At 36.8% G+C, this 27,546-nt stretch overlaps 1 long non-coding RNA gene across 1 annotated transcript; it reads right to left on the bottom strand.

The window, feature by feature from the left end:
- Nucleotides 1–2,150: 2,150 nt before the first annotated feature.
- LOC120301897 lies at nucleotides 2,151–14,593 on the bottom strand. The gene is made up of 3 exons (XR_005555061.1): nucleotides 14,468–14,593; nucleotides 11,089–11,144; nucleotides 2,151–9,238 (listed from the first exon to the last, which is right to left on the bottom strand). It is a non-coding gene; the product is annotated as an uncharacterized LOC120301897 (long non-coding RNA).
- Between the last annotated feature and the right edge of the window lie 12,953 nt (nucleotides 14,594–27,546).

Here is a 27,546-nt window from a genome sequence, read left to right as displayed (position 1 = left end):
TTCATTATATAAAAAAACCACCCTACAACTCTTTTCTCCCCTTCCCCATTACATGGGCCATCCCTTTCTACTTCCTTTGAATGAATTAATCAGGGGATGGCCACTACCAATCCGCAGTTCTGGAGGGGTGGGCAAGGAATTGGGATGCAAAAGGGAGGGAAGAAGAGAGGAGATAGTTTGCAATGTAGCATTATAGAATGGGGATTAAACCTCCAGGAAATCTTACTGTCACGACAGCCAGATAATGCCTATCGTACTCCCAGTATAGAGGCTGGAAAGAGATATCTTTAGTTGATTGGCTGGTTTTAATAATAACCCTAGGACTCTTTTTGAGTGAGAGAGAGAGGGGGGGAGAGAAAACTTGCTGAGTAAATATTTTTCCGGCGTATAAGACGACCCCCGACTTTTGCGAAGATTTTAAGTGTTTAGAAAGTCATCGTATACGCCGGAATATACGGTAATTAGTAGCCAGCATGGGTTTGTTAAAAACAGATCATGCCAAACCAATCTTATTTCGTTCTTTGAAAGAGTGACTAAATTAGTAGACAAGCAAAATGCTGTAGACATAGCATAGTTAGACCTTAGCAAGGCATTCAACAAAGTAGACCATCACCTACTTCTTGTAAAACTAGAAAAATGTGGGATAGACAGCATCACCACCAGATGGAGTTGTAACTGGCTGACAAACTGTAATGAATGAGTCATCCTTAATGATACTACATCTACATGGAGAGAAGTAAGCAGTGGGGTACCACAAGGTTTAGTCTCTTCAATATCTTTATAAATGACTTAGATGAGGGAATAAAAAGAAAACTTATCAAATTTGCAGATGACACTAAGCTGGCAGGAATAGCCAACACCTCAGAAGACAAGTCAGGGTCCAAAAATATCTTGACAGACTCAAACAATGGGCCCTATCCAACAACATGAAATTTAATATGGAGAAAAGCAAGGTTTTACACTTAGGCAGGAAAAACCAAAGATACAAGATTAGGCAAACCCTGGCTCAAAACTAGTAACTGTGAAGATGATACCACTCTAATGGCAGAAAGTGAAAAGGAACTAAAGAGCCTCTTGATGCTAGTGAAGAAAGAGAGTACAAAAGTTGGCTTCAAACTCAACATTAAGAAAACCAAGATCATGGCATCCAGCCCTGGAGGTAGTGACAGATTTTATCTTCCTGGGCTCCAAGATCACCACAGATGGGGACTGTAGCCAAGAAATTAAAAGACGCTTGCTCCTGGGCAAGAAAGCTATGGCAAATCTAGACAGCATACTAAACAGCAGAGACATCACCCTGCGAACAAAAGTGCATATAGTCAAGGCCATGGTTTTCCTAGTTGCAATGTATGGCTGTGAAAGTTGGACCATAAGAAAGGCTGAGCGCCAAAGAATTGAGGCCTTTGAACTATGGTGCTGGAGAAGACTCCTGCGAGTCCCCTGGACTACAAGGCAATCAAACCAGTCAGTCCTAGAGGAGATCAACCCTGACTGCTCTTAAGAAGGCCAGATCCTGAAGCTGAAACTCAAGTACTTTGGCCACCTAATGAGAAGGAAGAACTCACTGGAGAAGAGCCTAATGCTGGAAAAGATTGAGGGTAATAGAAGAAGGAGACAACAGAGAATGAGGTGGCTGGATGGAGTCACTGAAGCAATAGGCGTGAGCTTAAATGGACTCCAGAAGATGATAGAAGACAGGAAGGCCTGGAGGAACGTTGTCCATGGGGTCATGATGGGTCGGACACGACTTTGCAACTAACAACAACAACAATGATCTTAATCAGAAAACATCCCAAGCAGAAAGTCAGTATCTCATCAGGAATTTCTCAATTCTGTATTATTTATATTGTCTCTGAATATGCCTAGCTATTAAAATCTCAATATCATGATTTTATTCTCACATATTGACATAAAAGAGATTTTATAATATAACTAAAAATAAATTATCAAGATTACTTCCTCCAACACACAAAAAAAATATTTCTACTCTTCTGGTCAGTTTGTTTCAAGGTGGTAAGTACAAAATATCTCAAAAGCAAACAATTCTCTTAATTTGATGCAATAACATGATCTCAAGTGCCTAGAAAAAGCATATTTCCACAAGCTCTATATGAAAGTTTTAAGATTTTATTTTGAGGCATTAATTTACAGTTCATCTTCATTTTTCTACACTTTATATCGTCATAACACATAATTATAAGAACAAAGTTTAAAATCATTTATCCAAGACAGTTTTGTTCTATTTCTATAGCACTGGAAACTAGTTATGATTAATTAATTTGACGATCTACAAAGGGAAATTTCTCTCTATTTAAATTTGCATTTCTTTGTACAATGAAGGTCAATAGTTGAAAATGTACCACATTTTACTTTCCTCATTTATATCCTAAGAATCCCATTTGCAAACAGTAAGTAGAATACTAAGTAAGCAGAAAGAAATGGCTTTTAATCACCAAGCAATTGCTGAGCACTGTTAGTTTTTGATAGTGATACTCATCTATTAATCAGAAAGAAAATATTCTGATTGGGTTATTCTGATATTACTATTAGCAAGATGCTGTGTATACTTTCATACTGTGGTTTCTAAGTGTAATAAATGCCAGGATAATGATCCCCCCCCATCTTAATATATTTATAGCCAAGATAATCCAGTCAATGTTTCCTTTTCTGAATATCTCATATACCTCTTAGTTGATGAGATATGGAGATCATATGTTGGCTTGCAAAGTATATATAGATCAGATATCTTAATGTGCTGCATGTGACCTGTTCTGTTCTGTGCGTTGGTAAGGCATTGAGACGAGGCAGACAAACAACAGATACTTCTTTATTGAATCTCCAACAGAACCAAAACAAAATGGCGTGGATTCCTTTATATACTCCTTTGCAGGGACAGTGTCAGCCAATCAATGCAATGGATTCTCCCGCCTTGCGTGTGCGCAATAGGCTGGAGACAGCCTGTCTGGTCCCGGGCAACCATGTGGTCTGCCCAGGGCTCTCTGCAGCTTCCTGCACCTGCTGAGTCACTCAGCAGGCCCAGGACATAACATGACCAAAGTTCACTAAGCTTAGTAACTATTATTCTGTGTCTTATTTATTTGCACAAAAGCAAAATTCATTTATTTGTTTGTTTATTAATGTGTATGTCACTCTTCTTCCTATCTAAAGTTGGGGCATGAGCATGAAGGCAACATTCTTTCTGGCGCATTATATCTTGGAAAGTAGATGGACCAAATGGGGAGGTTCAGCCAATAAACTCAGGTAATGAATAAACCGATGCAATGGAAGAAGGCTTAAGAAATTCATGGTCTCAGGTAAGAAACAGTGATGCAATAGCTTCAGCACACACAAAGAAGAAGAATTTATTATGTGGTCCTGGTGGACATTGGAGAATTTGTGGTGTAAGCACTTGAAACATTTTTTTCTCTTGTGCAAATTGCAATACCACATGATATAATGACAATCACAACCTTTGAGAACTTTAAAAAAAAAGAGACACATTCACAGAGATAAAGTTATCAATAGCTATGAGCTATAACAGTTATTATTATCTCTAGAATTAAAGAGAGTACATGTTTACGTGCTAGTTGCTAGAAAATGTGAAAAAGAGGTGTTTTTTTTCCCTTACTTTCTTAAAATGTTAAGATCAGGAGATCTGAAAGATTTAGAACAGACAAAAGAAAATACTTTTCCATGCAATGCAGAATTAATGTAATTAATGGATGTTTATTAATTATTAATGAAGTGCTTATTGTCCTTTTAGCCCCAACACTGCTGACCTTCCAGAAAGTATTAAAAACTTGGCTTTTGCAGCAGTTCTGGGTTGAGGCAATTTATGAACCATTTGAATAGTCATTAAATGTATATTCCACAGCATATTGTTATTATTGTACTGTATCTTGGTTGTTGTTTTTTTTTTAATTTAATATTTTAACCATTAAAATCTGGTTAAAATTGTTTCTGTTAGTCAACCCTATAATTTGAAAGAAAAAAAAACAAATAAATAATCAGTTCATATCTGTCTATGGAGTTCATTATCACAAGATGTGGTGTGGGCCATTAATTTGGATGGCTTTAAAAGAGGGTTTGATAAATTCACAGAAGACAGGTCAATGAAGAGCTTAAAGACTAAAGGTTACCTCTGGATTGGGAGAGAATAACCCCAAACACCAGTTGTAGAACAGCAGTGAAAGAGTTAGTGACTGGTTTGCCACAATGAGGGGCACAATAACAAACTAAAATGAGCCTTAACCTGATTTAGCAGAACTGCTATTAATCCTTATACAGTATTCTGTGTTTGCTTTCCCACTGATAACAGTTTGGATACTGCTGAAAGCAAATACCAACTAAATAGACCTTTGAACTCATCTGACAAGATTTGTCCATTATTTAAATTTGTCTAAAATTTGTCATTCAACTTCATAAGATAACCACATTTTCTATGATATGATGGGTTTGGGGGGGGGAGGAAGAATTTCTATCTGTGTTCTTAATATAGACATAGCTGTATAAAACTAGTCCTTTGAAGATTTAATAGAAAGATTTGCATAAGATTAATATGATAATATAAAAGGATATCTCAAACATCAACACAAAAGTTATAATACTATGCATGTGCATATATCAAAAATAACATTTCCATGCAGACTTAGATCACAATTTAGAATGCCTGCATTTTGGGCTTATAGCTTACACAGCATATCGATTAATTGGGGGTAAGCAGAAATAGTTATGTAATACAATGCCTACTTCCTAACAAGTAAATTTGTTAGGCAGGAACTAGATTCAGCCTTAAATGATAATATTTTGTTCCAAAGTTCGAAAAATTCATAGAGTTGGAAGAAGACATTTAGATTATTGACAGAAAATTCTTGCTCAATTTGGTGCTTCCAATCAGGTCAGAGAACCAGTTTGGTGTTGTGGTTAAGGCACCAAGCTGGGAAACAGGAGATTGCGAGTTCTAGTTTCACCAGTTGGGTGACCTTGGGCCAGTCACTCTGTCTCACCCTAGGAAGTAGGCAAGGGCATATCAGCCTTAAATAATAATCTTTTGTTCCAAACAAGGGATTGTGAATTTTATCATTTAAGTCTGAATCTAGCTCCTGCATAAGAGATTTATTTATTAGGCATTATTACAGTTGCATTATACAACTATTTCCAGTTCACCCTAGCTTATTAATCAAATGACACTTTATTATTTTTTTCTTGAAATCTTGATAATTATGTTTATAGCATCCCTCCTTGGTATTTTGAAAGGAAATACGATTAGCTTAGTAGGTATTGCTCTTCACAAATCCATGCTGATTTCTGAGAGACATTTCCCTTTTCTCTCTTTATTGAGACAGAAATAATATTTGGTCTCTTCCTGTTATCTAGTACTTTCTCCAGGATTTCTCAAACATAGTATGTGAAAGTTCAATCAGACTATCAGTTATTTCCTTCAGAGCCATAGAATGCAATTCATCTGGTTTTGGAGTTTTCAGCTGAAAGTAAATAAATATTCTCTGACCACATTTCTATCAATTTCAAGTTTCCATCAGACTCTTCAGTCTCCTATGTTTCATTTTGTCTATCTAAGACTCTTGTCAGTCAACTGTGAAATTGAGGTTAACAATTTTGGTAGCTCTTTTCCATTAGACTAAGAAGAGTTGAGGGCAGTTCTTAAGATTTATAGCATATCTTTCATAATTATTTTTTACTCTAAAATCCTGATTATATCTAATTCACACCTCTTATTTTTATTTGCTAGATTTATTATAATTTTATAACAAACTATGTAGGACAATTTTAAAGAGCTTGGAACAGTGCACTTGTAGTTGTTCTAAATTCCTTATGATAACAATAATAGGCTGAGAGATAATATCTGTGTAACTAAGATGAAAAAAGAGAGCATGTCTGTATCACTGTCTGTGCACTGTCAACATTACACATTCAGAAAAAAATATGGCTTGGTACCTAGGTATCCTCACGATTGCCTTGCCCCATTAGAATCAACTGGCAATACATTCTGCAGAACCCTGTCCACTTCTTTAGCTTTCATATAATTAAACAAATCCCAGATAACGTTACAAAATATTTTCCCAGTCATCACACTAGTCACCATTGAAGCAACATCTAACCTTAAACAACAATGAGGGATTAACATCCGTGACAAAACTCACAAGCCCAACATGTCAACCTGAAAATTGCATTATATCATCCATTCCTTTTCCAAAAGGAAGGAATGGTTTACAGCAGAGGTCCCCAACCTTTTGGGCACCAGGGATCAGTTCCGTGGAGAGAGGTTTTTCTGTGGACCGGAGGGGGTTTTATGTATCGCCAGCATCCCACAGATGGGTCTTTGCTTGTTTGCGTGGCCCAGTTTCTGGCATGCTGCGGCCTGGTGCCAATCCATGGACCAAAGATTGGGGACCCCTGGTTTACAGTGTAAAGCTGAACTTGGGTACATACCTGTGATATTTGATATTCACCAACTTGCCTTTTAAGGCATTTTCAATGGGTCATAAAATTCAAACGTATGAAAAGAAAAGCTTACATATACATTGGTACCTAGGTATTCATTGTTAATTGGTTCCGGGAGGCATGATGAGTACCAAAAATGATGAATACCAAACCATTTTTTCCCATAAGGAATAATGAAGTGAGTCACAAGGCAACTGACACTGACAAGTTCTAGCTTATGCATTGAGTACCAAACAAAGAATGAGTACAAAATGTTCCTGTCAAAATGCACTAAGTACCAAATCTGATGAGTTTCAAAGCAGTGGAGTACCAAGGTACCACTGTATTAAGGAAATTTAAATCATCTCTGTTTACTCACAGAGCAAATTCAAATCAAGATGACATTAGTTTCTGCAAAGTAAACTTTGGCTTTACCGTAATTGTTTTTCTTTCTAGGGGATGCTCATAGCATATATTTTCACTTGTTCATTTCAAATTAAAGTTTTATCATTTGGTTATTCAGATCTTCTATTATTGAGCTGAAATAGGTTTAGGAAGAGTTAAAAAAAGAATTGTTTATATATTTATGTGAAATATTTTCTGTTTAAACCTTGCTGATTTAAAATGGCAAAAGATATAAACAGTAGCAATAATGCAAAGGAAAGAATAACTTAGAAATAGTTTTCCTCTTAATCAAAGTATGTATCTCACACCAATTTCCAAAGCTTTGCTGGATTTCTGGATTTAAAATGCTTCATTGCTTCATAGATTGTTGACTCTATGGGAGTCAACTTATTTTTAACACCATTCTTGTGATGTTTGGTAGTGTATGCAATTTTGTGTTTAAAACATCATTGACTGTATTTAATATCTCACTTGGTTTGCCCCTTCTGAAGAGGCATATAGAAGGCAAAATTTAATTTTTGCTAATTTTGTGTTTCATTCTTGCTTCATATGACCAAACCATGCAAAAGTATGGATAAAGACTTTCCACTTAGGAACAAGTACAAAGTGCATTCTCTGCTTGCAAATTCTTGCAAATCTTGATATCTAAGAACTAATCCAGGGATGTCAAACTGCTGGCCCGCGGGCCGGACATGTCACATGGAAGCCATGCCCACCCCATTGCTGGCAATGGCAAAACCGGCCCGATACGTTGTGTGATGTCACATGACGTCGTGAGTTTGACATGCCTGAACTAATCTCTTGTTTTTGTTAATCAGAAAGGAGTAGATAATGTGTACTACTGCATGTACAGTATTGAATTAGACATTTACATTAGTCACATGATCCTCAAAAGAGAAAAGGGTTCAGTCCTAAATCTTGTTCTTGTCTTCAACATTAGCATAAATTAGTTTTTTCAAGAAACATAATAAATGTTCAAAACACTTCTAATATGGAAACAGAGATTAATCACAGTTGCTCACAAATGTTACACTTGTCATTGCTTAGCTAAAATCCATGACAATTGAAGCACTATGAAGGAAAATTAATTAGAAATATATATTATATCAAAACTCCTCAAAGTATCACATTTGTTTGCTGACATAACAAAATGTTCGTATTTGACAAACTGGATATATTTTATGTTGTTCGTGTTTTCCAATATTTTACTTAGGCTACTACTATAGAAAAGAATCAAAACAACACACTTGCTTTTTCAAACTTAAAGTCCATGCTTTCCATATAATTCCATATATTCACCATATTCTGATTGGGGAGGCAGGGAGTAATCTGTAGAAAATAATGCATTGGGCTATTTAATAATAATAATAAAAAAGCTTGCACAAGACTGTGAATGAATCAAATGGATGAAAAGCCCTTTAAAAAGTGAATCTGTGTACCAGAAGATTGTCTGCTTCTCTCTCTTATTAGATACAAAAATAGAATGGCTCTTGTAAATTGCTGCTAGCTTCATCTCCAACAAACCTGGTAGGAAAAAGAGCATGCTGGGTAAGCTGTTTTGATATTTTGAAAATTAATCTTTGAAGAAAAATGCAGCAAGACTTCACATTTATGCTATAAGTGAGACAAGAGAAAATGGCTTTTTCTACTGTGTCTATATATGGATAAAAAGGAACTGCATGAGCTAAATTAAATGCAGTGAGATTTCACCATGTTAATCTCAGTGCTAATGGTGTCAGCTCAACTTCACATCAACAAATTCCTACAGAGATCTCACTTTTACATAGCAAGCGTTGTTTGTGATGAAATAATGTTTTCTATTTTACAGTTATACGCTTCAAGCCTGAAAGATTTTATGTCTGATCAAAGTATTACACAATTGCAATACTAAAATATAGAGATACCCTTCCTTTAGTAGAACCTAGTCCATTGGGCCAGGATGGAGTCAAGTAAATAAATAAATGGAAAAAACCACATTCTGTCTTCAGTGGAGTTGCAACAGGAAAACTGTTAAGTGGCTAAGCATAAATCACACAATTTGAATGTTTGCTCCCTGCCTAACAATTATTTTGAATAATCAAGAAAGAGCTTTCTCCAAAGTAAATAAAGTTTTTTGTTAGCCATCAATTATGAGTGCTTTGAATGTTAGAGATTCTCTATGTTGAGAGAATCTACACAGGGAATCATTTGCAGACAAAGCTCTTCGTCCTTTCAATGTTGCCTCATTTATCTTGTGGAGAGATGTCAAGTCCAATTATGAAATTAAGGGAATCTGAGCAAGATGACAAATATAAATATGTCCCAGACACAACTCCTGTTCCTTTCTCTGAGATTTTTTTCCCCTTCTGATATCCTTGTTGAAAGAAAAATCTTCATCAGGGTCCAGTCCAAGCTAGGAATAAACAAAATGGAGACTGCTTCAGAAAGAAGATTGTAGTTTATTGAAGAGCAGAACCACAAGACATGAGGCTCTGAAGCAGCTGACCACATGTAGCTGGGAGTGGTGGGTTTTTATACCTTCTTGGGCTTTTGTGTTTGTTTCCTGTTCCTGTGCATGAACTTTGACCTGAGCTTCAGTGTCCCTTTTTGGTATTGGTGGGTTAATTCTATTATGTCCTAAAGATCATATCCTGCTTCCCTGTGGCTGTGGCTGTCCTGTGTTGGATTTTTTTGGGTGAGGGGTTGTTGATTCTAGGGATCTTTTGTCTTTCTAATCTTATCAGTTCCAGGCTTCCTGACTCCAGCCTTTCTGAAAGGATTGTCACATCTGCAGTTCTACAGACCTGGTTCCTGCTGAGTTTCTGGCTGGGGGGAGGGAGACGTTTCTGCCTTTTTAAATATCTTCTCCATTATTCCTTTGGAGAAATATATTCTATCTTTTTAATATTCCCCAAAATATTTCTTTCTCTGGGGGGGGGGCTGACTTTCCCACCCTCTTCATCATTTCTTTTCCTTTCCTTGGAATTTCCTCTGTTTGCACCTGTAGCCACATTGCTACTATCTTTATTTTTTTACACTTTAACTTGGTTAATTTTCTCATATACATGGATATTAAAGAACCGTTGTAGGAATTAAATTAAATAGAGTGTTTAGGGCTCTTTGTTAAGAGATTTCACAATTGTTAACAGAGTTAACAGTTTAAAATTCAATTCATAGTAACTTGCTATTCCGATGACTCAGAAATTCTGAGTGATAATCGTGGCCTTGGCCTGAATGCTACAGATGCAGCAACAACAGAAATCTCCTCATCTCCATTCCCAAAGATTTGGGAAGAAGAGCAATACTTTGGCATTTTGCATACAGGTTTACCCTATGCTGAAAACAAGGGCAATGTATTGACAACATTAGCCCACTCCTTTTGTCTGGGAGAGGGAAAGAAAACTGCAAAGCCTCTGACTAATGTTTTTTTTTTTCTACGAGACTTGAAGTTCAGGATCTGGGACAAGTGTGATGCACAAGTCTCCTCCAATGGCAAAGTGGAGGCCTCATCATTCTTACACAAAAATATTTTATTTTTTATTTATTAATCAAATTTATATAGCCACAATTTCTTCCAAAGGAGACTCCCCGAAATGATATTCAAGTTTGACACTGCTTTCAATTAGATCATAAGTAAACTACTGAGTACAGGAAAAGTAAGTTTTGGAGCCAGACTCTTGAGCTATTCTGTTCTAATGAGGATATACTTGATTTCTGTTTAATAGGCAACTTAACTCATAGCATTCTAGGATTTCCTACAGTCTAAAATAAGTTTATTGTTTATACCAAGCCCAAGCTAAAGCAGAGATTGCCCATGACACCTCAGAAATACAATAAAGCCATTTTGAATCTTACAGTGAGTAAAGAATGAAGACATAGTAAAGAATAATAAGGAGTAGTATTAGCCATCAAGGCAAAAATAATTGTGACTTTCAGATACCTTCATGAAATGCTAAGGTTTATCAAGCAAGTCTTCTAGTGCAGGATTTCAAGGATAACTGGTTTATCCAAGAAAATCTGGGATCTCTTGTGATCAGGTTGTATCCAGGCTTGGCTGAAGATTTTAGCATTTAAGTGATGCTTAAGTGAAGCAATGTCCTCTAATAGAAATTAACCCAAATGGGGCAATCAGTGCTAGACAGAATAACACAGAATCCAAGGGCTAGAAAAGCAGCATGATGCCCTTGCACAGAAATGCCCTAGGAATCTTCTTTCTTTCCCTCCATTATTGGAAGATAATGTTTCCTTCCTTTTTCCACTTACCTCTTGAAAGAGTTTAGGTGTTCAAAGCTCCAGTCATGCTTACATTTTCATTTTACCTTAGGAATTAGAGAAAAAAAGAAGAGGATTAAGCAAGAGAGTTTTGTCCTGCTGCTTTTTCTGTTTCTTAGTGAAAAAAGGAAGGAGACCTATCTCTCACAAAATTAAGTATGCCATGCTTAATTTATTTACCATTATCATGGCTCTCTACTCTCTCCCATTCCAAGTTCAAGAGGCTCAACTGCTATAGTCTTTCCCTGCAGAGAGCTGGTTGAGCCTTCTAATAATTGTAGCTGCCTTTGCTACCTGTCTATTATACCTTAGAATAACCAAAACTATACTCCAAGTCCAAATCAGCATGAATCTGTGTGAGGACATTAACATATCAGCAGTTACATTTTCAGTTCCTTTTTAATGATTCCAAGCATGGAATTTTCTTTCTTTACAGCAGTTTTACATAGGGTTGTCATCAACTTGTCCAAAAGTCTTTCTTTTACTGGTCACCCACTGCCAGATCATAACCCTTCTGTATATAGGTGAAGTTTGGATTTTGCATATTAACATGTATCACTTTATACTTGTTTGTCATTTTGAATTTATTTCTCTTACTCTGAAGAGATGATTTTTGAACTCTGCTGTCACTTTTTTAATAATATTTTATTAGTTTTCTAATTTTACAATTAAGTATTTAAAAAGCAACGTGGTGACTGGGTTAATCAATAGTTCAATAACATACATAAATCTTTAGTATAAATCTCATGTTACAACATCAGATATTTCCTCTCTTTTTCCCCTTAATATCTACTATCTCATATTAGGCTAATACAATTCTTATTGTTATCAACTGTAAAAACATCTTTGTTACATTTATCAATAATTTTTAGCTTATACATATCTTAATTGTGTTTATATTGAATCCTTATATACAATCAATGTCCTGTTATTGCTTTCTTCCCATGTTTTAATTTTCCATCAATATTCAAATTAACATTTGGTATTTATAATTTTCAAGCTTTAGGTAACCTCTTTTTCTGGTAATATCTATTATCTCATATTGGGCAAACAGAATTCTTATTTTCAACTAATTTTCAAATATTTTATATTAGGTAACCAAAATGTCCCTTATCTCAACTTCTTCCTTTTTCCCTTTTCATACCAAAGTCTATTAGTCTGGTTACACATCTTACCTATTCAAATAATGTTAATTTCTTTTCTAAAAATTATCTATTTTCCATCATATTCAACCCTCTACTTAGTAATATAATATCCCCTCTAATAAATCAAAATTGTTATTTTCTTCAGCCTTACTCTGACTTTCTTCCTTTGCCAACTAACCTTTCATTTCAATGCTTTTGAATCATCAAATACAGTAGTTCTCCCTCTATTATTATATATATTATTTGGAATAAGAAAGACCAGTTGGTTGCAGTTTTTTGGGAAGAACGAGCTCATTTGTATTTATTAGATTGCCTTCCTATTACTCCAATTTCCCATAATTGTCCTGATAGGTTTATCTTCCATTCAATCTGTTCTTCCTCCTTTTCCTCAAATTTCTTCTGATTTTTGTAAAAAGTCTTTTCCATTTCCAGTGTTATCACTCCCTGTTCTGATTTTTCCATTGGCTAGATCTGTTGGTCAATTGAGTCCTCTGTCTTAATATTTAGTTGTTCCATTTCTCCTGTTATTTTCTGCATTGTTAGTTCTTTAGTTATAGTAAAGATCTGGGTTTGTATATTTAAGTTGGCATGTTGTTCCTTTATGTTTCATCTTATTTTGTCACAAGCTGAAAGGATGGTTTCGTGTATTGATTTCAAGATGGAAAGGATTTTTTCCTGATCTTCATCCATATTCTCTTGATAGTATGCTAAGTTGAAGATTTTAGAATCAAACATTAAGAATAGTTTTTTTTTTTATAGCTAGGTATGGGACATCTATTTCACATGTTATAGGTGGTCTTACTTGTCAAGTAAGAGTTTATAGTCCAAGGTATTCCATCATCTCGTGTGATAACACATTCCTATTTCTCATGTAAAGAAATAGAAAAGCAATTCCCCACGTATAACTCTGAAAGTCAATAAAAGTTTACATTCATAGTTCAAACAGACCAGATATGCCACCCAAAGTTCCTTCTTTGCACCTAAATTGTTCCACAGGTGGTAGCTGTCAAGGTCAGAGAAGTTTTTTTTCTGGAATCTGGGCTTCGAGCTAAGTCTCTTTTAAGCAATAACAAGTTGTAATACCATACTTCGCCATAAGATGTTACTGATGCCATTTAAAGTTTTTTAAGCCCAAAGTTTTTATGATAGTTTTTCAAGTCTTATTTCTTTTTTTTAGATAAAAACAAATGTCTCCAGTAAGAATAGGAACACTTTTGGTCCCCAAGTTTCAAACGCATATACATCCAACTAGATTAAAATTGTTCTTATAGTTGTTCTGTTTCCCCTGGGTAGTTAGTCACCGCTGTTCTTAGAGGGTGGGGTAGAAATTCCCTTCCCTCTCTCCTCACAGGGGGAAAGATTCTTTGGGCAGCTTTTACAGGAAAAGATACTTAAAGTCTTAAAGAGAAGATCAGATCTCACCCAGTTTCATCTGCGTTGCTTTAAAGGTGCTTGGTGGTGATTTTGACTTCGGTTGTCAGCAGCTTAGTGACAAGCCATATTGCTTTCCCCTGCCAGTTTGGAGGGCTTCCCCAGATCTGACAGAAGGGCTACCACCCTTCCAGAATCAAGCAGGGGTCCCCTCCTTGCTCGTCACCCCTACAGGGTGACTTTTGACCCTTTCTAGGACAAAACCAGACGCAAAAGACAGAGCTCGTCATCCAGCATCTGCAGTGCCGCCATGGCAAACTGGAAGTCCCTGCTGTCACTTTTTGACTTTATCATCCAGAACAGCCTGGACTCATTACCAAATATAACCATCTCACTGCTGGACTTAACTCCAGACCAGTTATATACCAATTAAAATATAACATCAACTGCTGGAAGTACCTGGATGTGCTATATACATTTCACTATTGTGAATTGTCCATTTATTTCTACTATCTGTTTCCTGCTTTTTAATTTGCAGTCTATCTCTGTCTCTCTTCTCATATCCTACTTTTCCTTACCAGTATTTATAATACAACAGTTCTTGGACCTATATCTTATTAGTATATAACTTAATTTGGTCATCAGGTATTGTAGAAATTTGTAATTTGCAGGAGCAGCAAGTAGTTATGAAGAATATGGGAAAGACACATACTGACTGCTATGATCAAACATTCATTGCTACAGAAACAGCAACTTAGTGACTCAGAGCTAATGGGACATGACAGGAGATAATTTAGAAAAATTGTAGAAGTTTCAGAAAAGAGAACCTTTCTTTACAGGCACTTATCACTTACTGTAATTGTTGACTTGTTGGTAGAAAGGTTCATCCTTTATTGCAATTCAGGCCTTGAGCAAGTGGAGGGGCCAGTTCTATCAACAGATTGCCTATTCTAGAGAACTGTCCTCTGACATATTCTGGCAATAGCCTTTACTCTCAATGTAAAACTCAAGTATAAACATTTCTTTTTTGAACAATCAGTAGAACTTTGGTACCAAATATTTGCTTGAGCATGGTTGGCTTCAGTTTGTTTTGACAGCAGAACTTACACCTATGAGCTCTTTGAATTTCCACAAAATTGTCTTTTTAGAGCATGGAACTAAATGACATATGACTTAAATTTGAAATTAACATTTACATCATTTTAGTCATTCAGCTAGTGGTCACAGGAAGAAACTCATTACTTTTAAGGGGGAAAATTATCAGCACAACATTCAAAGCCTGAGAAAAATGCATCTCTGCTTCCCATTCTTTTAAACATCAAAGTGAAGTTGTGTTTAGTGTGATTCTTACAAGGATTTGCTCCTCATAATTAGAATAGCAATAGTAATAATAAACATTGATATGTATTCCACTTGAGAAGGAAAAACTTTCCCAGTATGAAAAGCAACAGGCATCCTTCACAGATAAAGAAAAGAAAAAGAGATCTGCAACAGACTCTATGGATAATCTTGTTACATAAAAGAGGGATAAAGAGACTTTTGTTTATGTCTTCATTCATGGGATTGGCTATATTGAGAACAGTTCTTTCAACCAGCTTTGGGGAAGAGGAGCCAAAACACAGAGAGCAGATAATCAATGCAGGAGGTAAGAAGTGTGGGGTGTCACAGGCAGGTGGGTGAGGCCTGAGGAGGCCAAGCACAGGCTGACACAAGTATCTGTTCACTCAGGGGCTGAAAATCTGCTTGGATTTCAGCAGGGAAGATCTTCAGCTCCTATACGGATGGGCAGCACAATAAAGAAAAAAAATGCAGGAGGATGTTGATGGGGTGGAGGAGGCGGTGGGGGTGGGAGAGGCCCTGGGCAGCCTGGCACATGCTACATGCAAATGTCTCTCAATTCGGAGGCTGAAAATCTTGCTTGGAGTTCAGCAGGGAAAATTTTCAGCTCCTGAGCAGAGTCTCTTAGGATCTTCCCTTACCCTCCTAAAGCAACCTGCATTCCTTACTCTTTGCTTAACAACTTGTGAGATCACTTAATGATCACAACCAAGAGTGCTGGGACAGCAATTGTTAAGTGAAGCAGTCACATGGACAGTTGTGTATCATCTTGCTTAATGACTATTTATTTAAGAACCAAGATTCCTGTCCCAGCTGTAGTCATAAGTTGATGACTACATGCCACGTTTCATATAAGATATCTCTCAGTTTTATAAGTAGTTGAGGCTGAGTATATAACTAGATTGGGCTATGAATAGTTATAGTGTGCTTATTCCCACACTGACTTCTGTGGTTATTAAAGCATTTCTGAAGATCTCACTATGGATAAAATTAGCAGATTTTTTTTTTAGATTTTTTTTATCCTCCCTTTCTTATTTTTATAAATAACTCAAGGCAGTGAATACACCCACTACTCTTTTCACCTCCTATTTTCCCCACAGCAACAATCCAGTGGTGTAAATTGAACTGAAAGAGAGTGACTGACCCAAAGCCACCCAGCAGGCTTTCATGCCTAAGGCAGGACTAGAACTCACAGCCTCCTGGTTTCTAGTCTAGTTTCTTAATCACTAGATGGCGAACTTTTGAGAGACCAAGAGCCCAAACTGCAACCCCAAACCCACTTATGTATCTTCGGGTGCCGGGTGGGCATGGCCCATTGGGTGAGTGTGGCCTATTGGGTGGGCGTGGCCCATTGGGTGGACATGGCTGCAGTGGTAACAGCAAATTGGGTGGCACTAAAAAGTTCAATCAATCAATTCCAACTTTGCAAGATCTTTTTTTTCCTGCAAGAAGTTGAAATTGATTGAACCTCTTTTCTTTGCATACAGTGGTGGAGGCCTAAAGCAAAAAGGTTTTTAAAAACCCAGCTGAAGGCCTAGGACTTGGGCAATGGCACACATGCCCACAGAGAGGGGTCTGCGTGCCACCTGTGGCACGCATGCCATAGGTTCGCCACCACAGCACTAGACCAAACTGAATCTCTTTTTTTCTTTTAGCATGTTATGTGGTGGGTTTTAGGTTATAGAACAATTTGCCATTAGCAGTTATTATTACTATTGATGATAATAGCTCATTATTGTTAGGAAAGAGAATTTCAACCATTTGAAGAGTTTTTAATGCTTCTATTTTTTAATGGTTTATATTATTATCCATAATATGATCCATGATTAGTCAACACAGCACAGAAAAGTTGGTATTCACATTTTCAATAAATCACCAAACCTTGAAATAAGAATCCTCTTCTGCTAGTATTTGATTTCACCTGCAATCTATCTTTCAATATCACTTTCATTTACTGCGTTTTAATATTGAAAGTCATCTGGATTGAGATAAAAGTGCTTTTGGAAAAGGCTGCCGAAAAATCAGCTATGAATGAATGTTTCCAATATATCCTCCAATATATTTCAGTAAATAAAGAAATGCCTTAGCAAATATCTAGCAGCTGCTTTAATGAAATCATTACATTACTTTGCACCCTTCAATATCTGACCATTGCAAATAACAGAAAACCGAAAGTGTGATTTCTAGCCACCAAAAAGTTTGTTTATGGTTTACATATCAAATTCATTGGTAGCCACATTAACTCATATATCTGAGATGGGTAGCCATATAATTCAAATAAATAAATTAATACATATAATATAAAAACATAATAAAAGTAGAAATTGTACAGCTCTGCTTAAGTATGCTGATGCTGACTGCAGGGGTTTGGGTTATTTGAGGGAGAGCCTCTCCTGGATTTTATTTGTTTCGGCTACCTGTTCTAGCAGAGAGACCATGTATTACAGACTGTTTTGGTGGGCGCTGGGTGATGGTCCTTTTCTCCTTGGGCGCTTGAGCAGGAGATTGGACTAGAGGATCTCCAAGGTCCCTTCCAACTCTGTTTTTCTGTTATTCTGGTGCTTGTGCCATGGAATCTCCTCTCCTCTGAGGTAAGGTTGGCTTCATCACTACTAAGCCTCTGGAGGTCCCTCATGATCTGGTTATGCCAGCAGACCTGAGAATTCAGATGACAGGTGAACTAGTGTAGTGGCTATGCTGCTTATAATCCCTTTGTCTATTATTCTGTGTTTTATTTTGGTTTTTATACTTTTTAAAGTATTTATTAAATGTTAGCTCTCTTTTATGCTGCCTAAACTTGCTTGTTTGTGAAATGGGTGGCTGTATAAATTGGTTTAATAAACTAATAAATTGTTGAAAGGAAGGATGGGAAAAGCTATAGAGAAAAATTTAGGGTGTGCCTGTTATTTCAGACAAGTTAGAAATTGGTTGGGAAAAGTCTACAATTTTCTGATTATTTTCTAAAAGATCTTTGAAACAAAAACCTACTCCTTGAACAGGAGATTATACTGGGTTTGATCCAGTATAATCCCACCAATTGAACATAGATATGTTGATTAAAGAATAAAGATTACTCATATTTCAGATTAATTTAGGATAATTTAGTAGAAATATAATGCAAATTATAATTAAAAAAATGAAAACTGTATTGCAACATCTGAAATATAAAATTAAAATCAGATCTCCTAGAGCTATAATTAATTCTCCTAACATCTAATGTAATTTATAAATAGAAACCTTTTAACTTATAAGGAGGTAGTTGTCATTTATATGCATTCTTATTTTTTTTAATTCAGCACCAATTATACTTCATAAACTTCGAGTTAAAGGCTTCTCTTTTTTCTTATAGAATTCTCTGAGTTATTAGTTACAAAAAAGAATTGTACTACTCACAGTTTTGCCTCCAGAAGACAAAAATGTTTTTTTTAAAAAAAAGTACTTAAGTGTTACGAAAGTTCTTCTTATAACAGTGCACAGATGGAAAATAATTTGGGATTCTGTACAAGGTCTTCTGCAGAAACACAATATCATGCCCTCTTGCATTTATTCATAAAAATCCAGGAACATGGCATCACATAAAAATACGGATGCGAATCTCTGGTGGTGGGAGAGCAGGCAGAGGCACAGAGTTCACAGAATCTTGACTTTTTGCAGGAGGAAAATGTGTTATGATATTTGTTAGAACTGCTTGTCAAAGAGCAGATGCACTTGTAAATATCACCATTGCAACTTGTATTTCTGGACTCCTGCAGAGCAAGCAAGGATCAGAAGATGAACCCAGTCATGCACTACTAACAAAGGAGAGTGAAGGAATGGGTGTCTTTGATGTTATTTTCAGTTTTCACTGGATCATTGTCAGAGGACGATTCAGAGCAAACCTTTTTCTTTCTCAGGCTTTGGTATGAAAATAAGATCCAGGAAATTAATCAGTTCATTTGTGAAAAGGAGTGCCTGATACTTCTATCTTTTCTTTTCATATTTATTACTGAGGGCTCCTGTAGCTTTTTAAAGAAAACAACAACTGTACAGAAATTGAGATATTTATAAAACATAGAATAAATTAAGAAATTATAATCTGGAGATATAATCTCTTCAACTATTAACTAGAAATTACTGTCTTGAATGAAGTAATTATGCTTCCATCACATAATATAAGACTTGAGCTATGGTGGCGCAATGGTTAGAATGCAGTGTTTCATTCCAGGAATTCAATTCTGACTGGCTCAAGGTTGATTTAGCCTTCCATCCTTCCAAGATTAGTAAAATGAGGACCCAGATTGTTGGGGGCAATATGCTGACTCTGGAAACTGCTCAGAGAGGGCTGTAAAACACTATGAAGCAGTATAGAAGTCTAAGTGCTATTTCTACTTATAACAAGTGCACATTTTTTGTGATAGGCCTACAATTCACACTGACAAAAATTATGAGGTAAATGAGCAAATCCTCTCCCCTCAAATCTAGGAAAATCCAGCAAAATAGGCATAACCTCTACTTGCCTATATGTAATGCCATGAAATCTGTTGGAATATTCATGAACAGGAAGAGTCATGTGGTAACTCAGTCAGCCAATGTGAGGAAAGTGCTACTGAATCTGTGCAAAAAAAGAGTATTGAGTTAGGAGCTGGATTTCCAGTCTCATGTCTGTCTCTGGTCTGTCTCTGTAAGAAGTCTTCATTAAGCTATGTTGCTGTAAAGAAGAATGGTATTGTAAATATTTTTATATAAATATAAAGTTATTTGAATCAACTAAATGCAGTCAACTGTGAGAGCTTCTGATATATTTTTTTACCAATAGAGAAATTAAAATTCTCTAACAGGTTATGGGCCCAGAGCTTACTAAGGACTGCATTGTAATTTAAAGCTGGAAGAAATTGCCTGTGTTTAGAAAGTATAAAAACAAGGCAGAATTAGCAGAAGGGCTGCAATGGAATTTAAGGAAAGCTGTGTGCCTCGTTTGGGCCAGAAGAATTACATTGTGTGGGCTGCAAAAATGGAATGTTTGCTGAAAACAAAAGAGCTGTGGTATATTGTTGAAAATCCACCACAAGTGTTTGCAGCAGCAGATCAGAAAAGCCATGATCAAGCTATGGCTTATCTTATCTTGAATTTAGATGATGACCAATTTCTAAATGTTGCAAATTTAAAGACTGCAAAGGAGATTTGGTTGAAATTGAGAGCTGTGCACGTGAATGTTTCTGCTTGCAACATAGTGCAATTGTCAAGAAAACTTTACAGGGCCTGTTTGCAACCAGGTGAATTTGTGGAACAGCATTTAAATAAAATGCAAAGTTTATTTTTGGACTTAGAACAACATGGGATTAAATTCCCTGAGTCCCAGAAGGTTTTATTGGTGTTGAATAGTTTAGATAAAACCTGGGACACAGTTTCTGCAATATTTGAGTGCAAAGAAGAGAAAGTTTGAGGCTTTAAATTCATGTTTGCTTAATGAAGAAGAAAAATGCCATTTTAGAAGCAGCCACGAGGAGAAGAAATTCCTGAGGAGGGGGTCCAGACTGCAAGTCTCCAGAGGAGAAGAAACAAGCAGATAGTACCGGGACCAAATTGCAACAAAGGAGAGATTTTGCAAGCAGAGAGCAAGCAGAAAGCGGGAAAAGACTTGCTACATTTGTGGAAAAAAGACACATTTACAAAGGAACTGTTTGCAAAGGAACAATTTGCAGAACAAGACATTTGTGCAAAGAAAAAGGACTGTTTTGCAAAAGGAACATTTTAGTGTTGCAAAAGTTTGCAATAGCAACAACAGAGACAAGTGGCTAATAGATAGTGGAGCAAGTCAAACAATTATTAATGACTGAATTATTTTGCAGGTTTGTTCCAGTAGCACAAGAAGCTGTGGCTTTGGCAAATGGCCAGAAAGCAAAAGTCATTGGAAGAGGCGATGTAAAAATTCCATATTTGGAATCAAAGTTTACCAATGTGCTTTGTGTACCTGAGATGGAACATAATTTGTTAAGTGTGTCTAATTTAGACAAACAAGGTTTTGAGTCATTTTTGTAAATGGGAAGTGTCTCATCAAAAGGAATGGGAATATTTGTGCAGAAGGCATAAAGGAAGATAATCTATATGTATTGCAGGGACAAAAGGTTCAATGTTCCCATATATTTAAGACTGTTGCAGAGCATGATTCATGTGTTCATCTTCTACATAGAAGACTTGGCCATGCAAGCTTTAAAGTTTTGCAGCAAATGCAAGATTTTGCAGAAGGGCTAAATTTGAAGGGATGCAAAACATATTTGGACTGTGCAGTATGCAAAGCATCGAAGTCAAAGGCATTCCCAGTTAGTAAATATAGCACAAGACAAACAAAAAGAGTTTCTAGAGCTGGTCCATGCAGATCTGGTGGGACCTATGCAAGCCAGTTTGGGAGGAGCAAAATATGCACTGGTAATTGTTGATGATTATAGCAGGTATTCATTTTGCTATTTGCTTAGAGCAAAGACAGAGGTGCTACAACAATTCAAACAGTGGGTAAGTTTTGTAGAGAGAAGGTACAGACAACAAGTATGTCAGTTGCAAACTGACAGAGGTACTGAATTTATGTCAACTAAATTCCAACAATGGTTGGGGCAGTTGGGGATAAGACACAGACGTACAAATCCTTACACAGCAGCAGAGAATGGTGTAGCTGAAAGAAGGAATGGTGTTTTGCAAACAATGAAAGATTCATTATTGGAGGATTCTGGTATGAGCAGGTCATATTGGGAGAAGCCATATTGACTGCCAATTATATAGTTAACAGGCTGTGGAGTTCCTCCATTAATAATACTCCATATGCCATTCTATATGGGAGAAAGCCATCACTGGCACATTTGAGAATTTTTGGAAGTACTGCATGGGTACATATTCCAAAAGCAATCAGAAGAAAGGGACAGCAAAAGGCAAGAAAGCTCAGGTTTGTGGGCTATGAGCCAGAGTCAAAAGGATATCGCTTTAGTGATGGAAGTAAAAGAATTATAATTTCAAGATCTGCTAATTTTGCAGAACAAAATTGGGACAGAATTAATGAAAATTCTGGGTATGTCTCACTTAATGACAGCGATCTGTTTCGTGACAATAACTCATCTAATGATGGAAAAATGATTGAAGATGTCAATGTTCAGGGAGGAGAAGCTGAACAAGACATGAAGCTAGAAAGACTTGAGACACAGGAGCAGTTAATACCACGTAGGTCAGAGCGATGTAATAAAGGAATTCCGCCTGACAGGTATTCTGCCAGCAAGGTAAAGGTTTGCAATGTGTGGTATGAGCCAAGAAGTTATAAAGAGGTGTTGGCATTACCAAAAGCTGAACAAGAAAGATGGAAGGAGGCCATGGATAAAGAGATGAAATCCATGGGAGACCATGAAGTATTTAAATCAGTGACTTTGCCACAGGGAACCAAAGCTGTGGGTTGTAAGTGGGTATATAAGAAAAAGGTATTGCCAAATAATGATGTACAGTATAAGGCCAGGTTAGTGGCACAAGGTTTTTTGCAATTAAAGAATGTATTAATAGGTCTGATGTCTCTTCCTGTCATGAAGGGAGGAGTGTTGGAATATTCATGAACAGGAAGAGTCATGTGGTAACTCAGTCAGCCAATGTGAAGAAAGTGCTATTGAGTCTGTGCAAAAAGAATATTGAGTTAGGAGCTGGATTTCCAGTCTCATGTCTGTCTCTGGTCTGTCTCTGTAAGAAGTCTTCAATTAAGCTATGTTGCTGTAAAGAAGAATGGTATTGTAAATATTTTTATATAAATATAAAGTTATTTGAATCAGCTAAATGCAGTCAACTGTGAGAGCTTCTGATTTATTTTTTTACCAATAGAGAAATTAAAATTCTCTAACACAATCTTAACTAAATTGGATCCGTGAATCATTTGATATAAATAGAACATCAAATTTCTATTTGAAAATGTAACCACTTATTCACTTATTTATGACTACAGTTGGACCAAAGTTATTGATGGCCTTAGGATCAGGATGTATTCAAGGTCAAAACACAGAATAACAGAGTTAAATTCCAGAAAAACAATTTCCAATTGAATTCCTAATAGTAAGAATATTTAACCAACTAACCAAAGAAATGGTGGGCTTCCCTTGTCTGGGGAAATGTTCAAGCTGTTTAAAAAGATAATATGAGACCAGAACTACTATTTGGTAATAAAAACCAGTCTGAAACATGAAGTCAAGAACCAGTCAGAGTTCTAAAGAATTGTAATTTTCTGAAGCTTTCTGAAATGTTTTGTGGGAATGTGGAAAGTATCAATGACAGTACTAAATGTGCTAAAAAATGCTTTTAAACGTTATCTTTCACGATTTGCATGAGAAAAAGTTTAGTTGGTAGAACAGTGAGTCTATTAAAATGATACAATGATCAGACACTCCTCTACTGATTCATGATAACCGACTTTTCAATTACTGATGTACCCGCTAGTCAAACTCCTTACTTATCAAAGTTTAGCCTGGGCCATTTCACTGCTTATTTCTTCTTTTGCCAGAGTTGGGAGTTTGTCAAAAATAGATCATGCCAGACAAATCTTATTGCATTCTTTGACCAAGTGACAAAATTAGTGGATCAGAGGAATGCTGTGGACATAATTTACTTGGACTTCAGTAAGGTATTTGATAAAGTAGATCACAACCTACTACTTGACAAGATAGAAAAATGTGGGGTAGACAGAACCATCACCAGATGGATCCGTAGCTGGCTGACCGGCCGTACTCAGCGAGTGGTCCTCAATGGAACTGCATCTATATGGAAGGAAGTGTGTAGTGGGGTGCCCCAGGGCTCTGTTCTGGGCCCAGTACTCTTCAACATCTTCATCAACGATTTGGATGAAGGGATAGATGGGGAACTCATCAAATTTGCAGATGACACCAAGCTGGCAGGAATAGCCAACACTCCAGAAGACAGGATTCAGATACAGAAGGATCTGGACAGACTTGAACACTGGGCACTAACTAACAAAATGAAATTCAATGGTGAAAAAAAGCAAGGTTCTACATTTAGGCAAGAAAAACCAAATGCACAAGTACAGCATAGGTGGCACCATGCTCAATAGTAGTAACTGTGAGAGGGACCTCGGAGTCCTAGTAGACAATCACCTAAATATGAGCCAGCAGTGTGCTGCAACTGCCAAAAAGGCAACACAGTGCTAGGCTGCAGTAACAGAGGGATAGAATCAAGATCACGTGAAGTATTAATGCCACTCTACAATGCCTTGGTAAGGCCACACTTGGAATACTGCATCCAGTTTTGGTCACCACGATGTAAAAAAGATGTTGAGACTCTAGAAAGAGTACAGAGAAGAGCAACAAAGATGCTTAGGGGACTGGAGGCTAAAACATATAAGGAACGGTTGCGAGAATTGGGTATGTCTAGTTTAACGAAGAGAAGGACAAGGGGGGACATGATAGCAGTATTCCAATATCTCAGGGGCTGCCATAAAGAAGAGGGAATTAAGCTATTTTCCAAAGCACCTGAAGGCAGGACAAGAAGCAACGGGTGGAAACTAATCAAGGAGAGAAGCAACTAGAACTAAGGAGAAACTTCCTGACAGTGAGAACAATTAATCAGTGGAACAGCTTGCTTCCAGAAGCAGTAAATGCTCCAACACTGGAAGTTTTTAAGAAGAGACTGGACAGCCATTTGTCCGAAATGGTGTAGGGTTTCCTGCCCGAGCAGGGGGTTGGACTAGATGACCTCCAAGGTCCCTTCCAACTTTACTACTATTACTATTACTAAACAGCATTGTTTAGCTATTTTCAGACTATGTTATCTGTTTTCATAGAAACTTCACCGTATCTTATTCAACCCTACATCCTCCCTACTTGATTCTTTATTTTGCATTTAATGAAGTCTACAAAGACAATATTTAGCTATGCAAAAGTAAAATGCTATGTTTTACTTTTGATGGAGAAGGTATGCCTCTAGAACCTTTCCAATTTGGCACAAAGGGAAGATCCAGCCCTGAAACATGTGATTACCAAGAGAAAGAAGAACTTGGTTTTTCTTTATCATGGCAGTCCTTGTTACTAACATCACTATTTTACTTACTAAAATGCTGAATAAAATAATAGGTAAATATTATTTCCCTATCAGTTAGTACACTTTCATCTATCAACAGCTCTCTCTTTTTTAAAATTATAAGGTTTTAATTTATAAGCAGTTGCAATCTAAGAAATACATCATCTCCTCTCCTTTCAAATAAAGTGTTGGCTTTCCAGAAATTTGTACCATTCGTTGAGATTTTTCTTCTAGTTAATTTATAGCTTTTGAAGAATATAAATAACCCACAAATTATTAAGGGCTAAGGTATAGTGTATATTCCTGTAGTACAGCGGTTCTCAACCTATGGGTCGTGACCCCATTTGGGATCGATCGATCATTTCACGGGGGTCGCCAAGCAAGGCTGTCCGCCATTTTTTCCCCTTTTCCGGCGGGTGCCTTATCTCCCTTGGGCTGGGCCAGCTGGTGCCCCAGCTGGTGGTCGACCTGCTCTGTCTCTGCTGCTTGCCAGCTACGCCTCGGCCGGCGCAGGGGGGCAGCACCACGTATGCACGGCGCTCCTGGGCAGGGAAAGTCCTCGACTTACGACCGGTTGGGTAGTCCTCGACTTACAACCGGTTTAGTCCTCAACTTATGACCGGTTTAGTCCTCGACTTACAACTGGTTGGGGTCACGGCATTAAAAAGGTTGAGAACCACTGCTGTAGTAAAAAGAAATAAAGGTACTGCAGTCAAGACCTTAAGATTTGAAATGAGTTTTTGTTTTGTTACTGATAAAAAAGAAAAGGAAGTGCCTTTCCTAGAGATCTATTAAATTATTACAGAAAGGTCACTATTTAGAAGCTGCAGGTCTTAAACAGTCTGTGTTTTATTTTGCAGAAATTTAGTTGATCCAAATAACTGGCAGAATTTTTTTATAACATTATAGAATTGTTTGTATTTTAAAAGCCATCCCATTAATATTTCCAAGTATTTATCTGATATTAAAGATATACTTTTAGAGCAGAAATTGGCCTAGTAGTGAAGATGCTCACCTCCCACTCAGAAGATGGAAAGTTCAATCCTAGGTAGCGGCAGATGTTTGTCTCCTAGGGCACAAAGAAAAAATATCTATACTTATATAGGCATCAGGAAGGGCATCTGGTCAATAAATGCTCAGCTCCATTCATTCAACCTGACTCTACCCCCAAATTAAGCGATTAGTTGCAAAAAGGGATTACAGGGTTGTAAAAAGGGATTATAGGGTCATAAAAAGCTCGAACAGCATTCTTCAAAATGAAAAAGGTCTTCTGCAGTCACGACATAAGCCTAAGACTGAAAATCAGGCTTGTCAGATGCTATATTTTTTCTATCCTGCTCTATGGAATAGAGAGTTGGTCTCTGACAGAAGGCCACCTGAAGAGACTAGAAGTATTTGAAATGTGGATTTACAGGCGGCTGTTATGTATAAGATGGGTTGACAAGATCAGAAATGAGGAAGTGATAAGCCGCCTGGGAAAGCCAAGGAAAATCATCAAAACAATTAAAAAACGAAAATTAGACTATTTCGGACATGTGATGTGACACCCAGAAAAATACGGCATACTCCATTTAGTCCTCCAGGAAAAGATTGAAGGCAACCGAGGTCCAGGCAGAAGAAGAACATTATGGCTTCAAAATCTAAGGGACTGGTTTGGACAAAACTCAGCAGCACTTTTTTGTGCGGCTGCTGATAAAAACATGCTCACCAACATGCTCGCCAATGTCCGATAACGGATATGGCAGAAGAAGAAGAAGAAGAAGAAGAAGAAGAAGAAGAAGAAGAAGAAGAAGAAGAAGAAGAAGAAGAAGAAGCAGCAGCAGCAGCAGCAGCAGCAGCAGAGCAGAGCAGAAGAAGAAGAAGAAGAAGAAGAAGAAGAAGAAGAAGAAGAAGAAGAAGAAGAAGAAGAAGAAGAAGAAGAAGAAGAAGAAGAAATGAGGGATTTTTTTTATTAAAGATATATTTTCTTCTTAAAAAATACTGTTCTATTTAGTTCAATTATACTTGGATAAAAATAAACTGTAAATAGAATATAAGACTCCCCCTTCTTTCTTGGTGAAGCAGCACTGTATTTTTACAAACAATTGGTTATTTCACTGAATGAAAATTATGTATCTTTTCTGTTATTTTGCATAAGCAATCCATTTTTAAAACTTCTGTTCTATATAAAAGACAGATGACATACACCTATGTAAAATCATTTCTTGACAATATGTACCAAATAAAATAGAAATCATATTTGTTTTTAAGTACTATAAAACATGCCATCCAAACTTTAGAGATGTGGATACCTTGGACTTTTATTTTTATTGGCATCATGTAGAAAGAATGTGTAAGAAAATTTTCTATGGTTTAAAACCAACTTGGATTAGAGATAAAATATCTGATGCAATGTGGAAGAGCACATACTTTGCATTTAAAAGTTTTATGTTTTAATCCCTGGCATTGAAAAAAAAAAAGGAAAGAAGAAATCTGCTGAAGCAAGGTCAGGAAATACATCTTGGTAAAGTTTTGAGAGAAGTCATCCATCAAAAAAGACAGGCATCATGTATTTTGGTGGCAGAATCCA

Source organism: Crotalus tigris, unplaced genomic scaffold (assembly GCF_016545835.1).
Source record: "Crotalus tigris isolate CLP2741 ecotype Arizona unplaced genomic scaffold, ASM1654583v1 scf7180000024401.5802323, whole genome shotgun sequence".
NCBI lineage: Eukaryota > Metazoa > Chordata > Lepidosauria > Squamata > Viperidae > Crotalus > Crotalus tigris.
Note: the sequence above shows the minus strand (reverse complement) of the source record. Positions and strands in the feature narration are given on the sequence as shown.